Here is a 7,608-nt window from a genome sequence, read left to right as displayed (position 1 = left end):
GTGTGATTTATGTATCTTTTCTAAAAGATAATAATTTTTTTAAAGGAAGAAAAATAAATAAATAAATGAAACAGCCACGTGCATTGGGAGTTTTCAGGAGCAGCCCCCTTACCAAGAGTGGCAGGATTTTTTTTTTTTTTTTAAGATAAAAGTTGACCAAATTCTGGACTTCCTGGGAGAGCCAGAGCAGTCCCAACAAAGTTGCAATTTTTACAACATTTAGTGATTAGCTGGTCTTTGTCCTGCAGGGTTAGGTATTAAAAAAAGGACAAGTAGATAAAAAAAGGGAAGTATTAAATACAAATGAGTTTTTATGGCTAAGAGATTTCAAAGTGAGTCAGGAGGTCATTCTAAAGGTTATGCTTATGCTTGTCTCAGCAGGATCTCGTTGACTGCTACAGTAAATAGTGCCTCAAACAGCAGGGCTCCTGAGGGCTCTAGAAACATCTAAACACTATAAGCCTGGCAAACAAGCTCAGGAATTCGACACCCTGTCAGTAGGTCTTACTTTGGAATTTATGTTCCCCCATGTAACAGAGTTAGACTCATTTTTAGTTTCCTACACAGGCTTTTCTGCCCCTTTTTTTTTTTTAAGGTTTTTTTATTTATTTCTCTCCCCTTCCCCCCTCTCCCGCCCCCAGTTGTCTGCTTTCTGTGTCCATTCGCTCTGTGTTCTTCTGTGTCCACTTGTATTCTTGACAGCAGCACTGGGAATCTGTGTCTCTTTTTATTGCATCATCTTGCTGCGTCAGCTCTCCTTGTGTGCGGCACCACCCCTGGGCAACTGCACTTTTTTTGCACAGGGCAGCTCTCCTTACGGGGCACACTCCTTGCACATAGGGCTCCCCTACGCAGGGGACACCCCTGCATGACACAGCACTCCTTGTGTGCATCAGCACTACACGTGGCCCAGCTCACCACACAGGTCAGGAGGCCCTGTGGATCGAACCCTGGACCTCCCATGTGGTAAGCAGACGCTCTGTCATTTGAGCCAAATCCTCTTCCCTCTGCCCCTTTTATTTGAACCTATAATTATCACTGTACTTGTTAAATATATGACCCAGAGACTTAAACTTTGGTCTGTTCATGTGCTGGTTGAGCCCTGAATCTCAGTAGAGTTGCATCACCTACTCTCCAGTTCGTTAAACTCACCCAGGACAACTAACAAGGAGCTGGTGATAGACAACACCCATCCCAAGGAACAGAGAGTCTGCAACTGCAATCAAGATAGGCCATCCATCTGCCCCATGGGATCTAAGCCCCCTCTCAGTTAGAAACAGAGTGGGCATCACCATCCCCAAATCCTCAAGACTGGAGAATGAACAATGGACTAAGGTACACATTATTATCCTATTATAGGCTTATTATTCTAGCAATGGAAGCACTTTTATCATTGATATAAAGGCAGTGGCTGCCAGAGGTTCTGAGGGGAGAGAGAGGGAAGAATAGGTGTAATGTGGGGCATTTTCAGGACATTGGAATTGTCCTGCATGACACTGCAATGACGGATACATTATACATTTTGTTATAGCCTATAAAATTGTGTGGGGCAGAGTGCAAACCATAATGTAAACTATAGTTCACAGTTAGTAGCAATGCTCCAATATGTGTTCATCAATTGTAATAAATGTCCCACACTAATGAAAGATATTGTTAATGTGGGAAAGTGTGGGAAGGGGGAGAGTGTGGGGCATATGGGAATCCCCTATATTTTTTATGTAACGTTTATGTAATCTAAAGCTTCCTTTAAAAAAATTAGTAAGTACATAAATAAGAAATGCACAGAGGAAAAAGAACAAGAAAAAAAAGGGACAAGTATACTACATTAACCAATATATGTCTGCTCCCCACATTATATGGCCCCTCTTTTGTAACTGGAAACTAAATATCAGCCCATCAGAACATGTACTCACTTGCTTTTGCTTTTACCCCATATAAGCATCCCCTTCCACCCCTAGGCAGAGCTCCCTTCTGCTTCCTGGATTGGCTGCTCCCGATTCATGAATCGCTCAATCAGACTGTGAACTCCTAATTTTCATGTTGTTAAAAAGTCTTTCTCTTAACAGTAGGAAAAATCAAGTTGGAGAAGAAAAAAAAAAGCCAGAGAGATAAACAAGTGGGAACTAAAGGAGAGAGGTATTTTGTAATCACACTTAGAGAAGAGGTATTGGCTCACAATTTAAAGCATCTGGGCTTTAGGGAAGAAAGAAAAATACTTCACGTTCCCTGAACCTTATTTGAAGTCCTTTCTGTAGGATAACAAGCTTCCCTCCCCCTCTTTTTTTTTTTTTAAGATTTTTTTTTCTTCTCTCCCCCCCACCCCCATTTGTTGTCTGTTCTCTGTGACCATTCACTGTGTGTTCTTCTGTGTCCACCTGCCTTCTTGTCAGCGGCACAGGGAATCTGTGTCTCTTTTTGCTGCATCATCTTGCTGCGTCAGCTCTCTGTGTGTGTGGTGCCACTGCTGGGCAGGCTAAGCCTTTTTCGCGCAGGGCAGCTCTCCTTGTGGGGCACACTCCTTGCGCGTGGGGCTCCCCTATGCAAGGGATACCCCTGCATGGCTCAGCACTCCTTGCGCGCATCATCACTGCACGTGGGCCAGCTGCACACCGGTCAAGGAGGCCCGGGGTTTGAACCGCGGACCTCCCATGTGGTAGGCGGACGCTCTATCAGTTGAGCCAAATCCACTTCCCATCCCTCCCCCTCTTGAGAGGTTGAATTATCACTAGAAGGTGAGAACACCACTGAGGTCAAGTTCTTCTTCCAGCTCTGGCAGTCCAGCTATCTATTCAGAGGTGGAACCCTCATATCTATTAAGAGGTGAAGCAGTCACCCTTCCTAACATTTACTGAGCCCTATGTGCCTAGCCCACAGCAACAATAACCAAAGTGCTATTTTCCTCATTTTACTGATTGAGAGGACTGAGGCCAGCAGAGGTTAATCACTTGTCCAAGATTCCCCAAACTAGTAAGGGGTGGCACTGCCATGTACATTTGGGCAGAGGGATGGATTCCTAGCCCCCACACACTTAGTCATTAAGTTATATTGGAAGGGACCCTAGACATCACTTCATCTCACTTCCTTGTCCATGCAGTAGAAAAATGGAGGAAACCAGTTTCATCATTCAAACTCAAACTGGATGTGCCTTAGAAGGAGTCAGAAACATGAAGTACATGGAAACAAGTTCAAAGTATCTGAACTGTGAACGATATTTTGGTCATCCAACATCCATTCATGCTCCTTCTTATAACCATCTTCCAATTTTCCTCTGTGGATCTCCCACTTCTCCCACACTACCTTCCTCTCTCCCTCATTCTCAGTCTGTGTTATGCTGGTGAAACACTCAGATTCCAGGGTGTATCATATGACCCAGACGTAAGCCCCAGTGCTGAGCTCAGAGATTGCTATGGGATCAATGCAATGCAATGAGATTTTTGCTGTAAGTGCTGGAACAGAGCCTTTTCTCTTCTGCCAGGCAAGAACCTGGATACATATATGCTGGAACGGCTGCCTCTGCATGTAACATTGGAATGGCACCAAAGCAGCAGAAGAAAGACCAGAGAGATGAAGAAAAGCAGAAACCTCATAACATTTTGAGCCCTAAAGCCAGCCACACCTTAAGCCAGATCTCCCACTAGGCTTTTCAGGCATCAGCCAAAAAATTCCCTTTTGTGTTCAAGTCAGTTTCACATGGGTTTGCATTTGCTTGCAATCAAAAGATTCCTCACTGAATTGGCTAAGTTAAGTTCCATCTGTACAATTGAATTTTATGCTTGAAGAAGATGTAAGTTTATTAATATAGACAATCATGAAATAATAAATAAAAAATAGATTATAAAACAATATCTCATTTTATATAAATATCTATAGATATAAACTTTTTTTAGAATAAAAGGAAAATGATGCACAACTGTTAACAATGGTTATCTGTAGGTAATGGAATTTGGAGTGATTGGTTTTAATTTTGCTCTGCTTCTTTGTTTCTTTTGTGAATGTTTTTTATTAAAAGGAAACTCAGTGGATGGCATAAGGAGAAGCTTCAAGGTTCCATCCCCCACAATATCTTTCAACAACCAATAAGAACTGACAGAAACATTTTTCTCAAATCTCTGGAAAACTGTTAAAGGCCTATAGTAACAGGGTGGGCATAGAATCAAGGAAAAGGTGTCTTAAAAGCTATTGAAAATAAGACAAAAAAAGAAAGGGAGGAAGGAAGGAAAGAAAGAAAGAAGGAAAGAAGCTGTAGGTCTCCTGGCACCCTGACTGGTCCCTCCCCCCCCCCTTACAAGCACACAGCTCCCAGTGTGGGTCCCTGGTCCCATTTCAAGAGGGAGAAGAGTAACCCTCATGTTTACACTGGGACCATGTATGTCTGGCCCAATCTGTCTGGTGGCAGCCTGAGAGACTCACTGTCCCAGAACTTTACCTGCATGTTGAAGGTGGCTCATAGAGTTCTCCTACAGTATGTTAGGTCATACTGCCTTGGGTAAGGGATTGCTGGCTATAGGACATACAGTACAATGCTGTGGACTCTGAGGAAACTGTTTCCTCAGGAAGAAGGAACATTCCTATCTGTGTAAATAGGGGAGTTCCTAGGACCAAGATAAGATTCTCAGGCAGAAAGAACCAAGGAGGCTCCTATTCTTTGGCTTAGAGCTGTTCTCTAAAGTCTTTGTATGGATAAGCTCTGAAGGAGAGCACACTCACAGATCAATCTACAAGGACTGGGAAAGGTGTTTTGTTTTGTTTTGTTCTCCTTCTTTATTCTCTTTGTTAACCCCTCACATTGAAGGAAAGCTCTGTCCTAACACTAGTTGGATATAAGCTTAAGGAACAGATACCTCAGAGATAAAATATCAAAATGCCCAGGTTTTAACAAAATATTACAAAATATACAAAGAAATAGGATGTAACATTACAGGCAAAGGAGATGGTAAAAGGATTAGAAACCATCAATGATGAGGAACAGATCTAGGACATCCCTGACAATGACTGAAAGAAATGGTCTTAAATATGCTCAAAGAGCTAAAGGAAAACATGTTCAAAGAACTAAGGAAATCAGGAAAATGATAGATGAACACAAAGAGAGTATCAATAAAGAGATGGAAATTATGAACAGGGACCAAACAGCTGAAGACAACAGTAAAAGAAATTTAAAATTCTCTTGAGGGGTTCAACAGCAGAATGTAGCTGGCAGAAGAAAGAATCAGTGATCATGAAGATAAGAAAATTGAAGTCATCGAGTCTGAGAGCAGAATGAGGAAAGAATGAAGAAAAGTAAACAGAGCCTGAGGAAACTGTGAGACACAGCCAAGTGTACTAATATATGCATTGTGGGAGTTCCAGAGGAGAAGAAAAAGAGGAAAAGCAGAGAGAGTATTCAAAGAAATAAGTGACTTAAAGCTTCCCAATTTTAACAAAAGACATGAATATATACATCCAAGACACCCAATGAACTCCAAACAGGATAAACCCAAATAGACCCACACTGCACCATGTTATAATCAAACTGAAGATGCCAAAGATAGAGAAAATTCTGAAAGCCACAATTCTGAAAGCAACATGACATGTCCAAGGGAGCCTCAATAAGATTAAGTGCTGATTTCTCTTTGGAATCCATGGAGGCAAGAAGGCAATAGGAAGACATATTTAAAGTGCTGAAGGCAAAAAAATGCCAACTAAGAATTCTATATCCTGTAAAACTGTATTTCAGAAATGAGGGAGAGATTCAGACATTAGTAGATAAACAAAAAATGAGAGAGTTTGTCACCACTAAGCTGGCCCTGCAAGAAACGCTAGAGGGAGTTCTGCAGGTTGAAAGGAAAGCACAGTAGACAATTGACTAAAGCCACATGAAGAAATAAAGATCTCTGGTAAAGATAATGACATAAATAAATATAAATACCAGTACTATATTTTTTATGTGTAATTCTACTTTTTATTTCCTGCAGGATCTAAAAGGCAAATATATAAGATGTCATGATAAATCAATGGTTTTGGACTCATAGTGTATAACAATGTAATATGTGGCAAGAACTACATAAAGGTAAGGGGATAAAGGGGTATAGGAACATAGTTCATGGATGCTATTGAAGTTAAGTTAGTATCGAAGCAAACAAGATTGTTTATACATTTAGGATAAGTTTATACCCCATGGTAACCACAAAGAAAATATTAGAGAATATAAAAACTCATAGAATCAGAAAATAGAGCACAGGTTACAAGGGGTGGGGGGCAGGAGAAATGAGGAGTTAGTGCAAAATGAGGGTAGGGTTTCTGTTTACAGTGAAGAGAAAGTTACAGTAATGGATGGTGGTGAGTGTCCTGAAACTTTTGAATGCAATTAACCACACTGAATGGCATCCTTGGGAATGGTTGGGGTGGGAAGATTTATGTTGTATATGTTTCCACAATTAAAAAACAGAAAGAAAAACTAAAGAGATAATAATAATTAAATGTAATATATGATACTGGGTAGAATCTAAGAATGGAGAAGAAAAGGTTCAAAGGGATATTATTGAGACATTCAAAAAGACTGTAATGTAGAATATAAGCCTTTTATCAATAAATAGTACATTAAATTTAATAATATACTAAATTCCTGAGCTTGATAACGGTACTAAAGGTGATTACATATGTGAATATCCTTGTTCATAGGAAAACTACATAGAAGTAGTATGTATTCAAGTAATATAATGTGTGAACCTGCTCTCAAATGTTCAAAAAACAACAAAGCCAGATGGAAGGAAGGAAGGAAGGAAGGAAGGAAGGAAGGAAGGGAGGGAGGGAGGGAGGGAGGGAGGGAGGGAGGGAGGAAAAGAAAGAAAGAAAGAGAAAGAAAGAAAAAGAGAGAGAGAAAGAAAGAAAGAAAGAGAAAGAAAGAAAGAAAGAGAAAGAAAGAAAGAAAAGAAAGAAAGAAAGAAAGAAAGAAAGAAAGAAAGAAAGAAAGAAAGAAAGAAAGAAAGAAAGAAAGAAAGAAAGAAAGAAAGAAAGAAAGAAAGAAAGAAAGAAAGAAAGAAAGAAAGAATAAATGGCAAAGGTGGCAAAATGTTAAAATTGGTGGATCAGGGTATCTGGGGTGGGTATGTTGGAGTTCTCTACATGGAGTTTGTATTATTTTCATAAATGTCTGTGATTTTGAAAGTATTTCTAAACAAAAGGTTTAAAATAATAATAAAAGAAACTCAAAGTATTAATAAATTCTCTCACCCTTTCTCCTTTGAAGGAACAATGAAAAAAACCTGTTCCATTGTCTAAATCTGAGCACTACAAGCAATAGTAGTCTTCTAGTATTCAACCTTGTAAATGGTTGCTGGTCTGAACATTTTTCGGGCAGGGAGCAGCTACCCTTTTGATAAAGACCCAGATGAGAGAACTAAAAAAATTCAAATTCTGGGAAGCAGACTTGGCCTAGTGGTTAGGGCGTCCATCTACCACATGGGAGGTCCACGGTTCAAACCCCGGGCCTCCCTGACCCTTGTGGAGTGTGCTCATGCACGCAAGGAGTGCTGTGCCACGCGTGCCCCTGCGTAGGGGAGCCCCACACGCAAGGAGTACACCCGGTAAGGAGAGCCGCCCAGTGCAAAAGAAAGTACAGCCTGCCTAAGA

At 40.6% G+C, this 7,608-nt stretch overlaps 1 long non-coding RNA gene across 1 annotated transcript; it reads left to right on the top strand.

Annotated features, from left to right (window-relative positions):
• Positions 1 to 316: 316 nt before the first annotated feature.
• On the top strand, positions 317 to 6,261 carry LOC131278976 (uncharacterized). The gene is made up of 3 exons (XR_011648941.1): positions 317 to 966; positions 1,139 to 1,335; positions 5,952 to 6,261. It is a non-coding gene; the product is annotated as an uncharacterized lncRNA (long non-coding RNA).
• The last annotated feature ends 1,347 nt before the right edge of the window (positions 6,262 to 7,608 follow it).

This window comes from Dasypus novemcinctus, chromosome 6, assembly GCF_030445035.2.
Source record: "Dasypus novemcinctus isolate mDasNov1 chromosome 6, mDasNov1.1.hap2, whole genome shotgun sequence".
NCBI lineage: Eukaryota > Metazoa > Chordata > Mammalia > Cingulata > Dasypodidae > Dasypus > Dasypus novemcinctus.
This window is presented reverse-complemented; position numbering and strand designations above follow the sequence as displayed.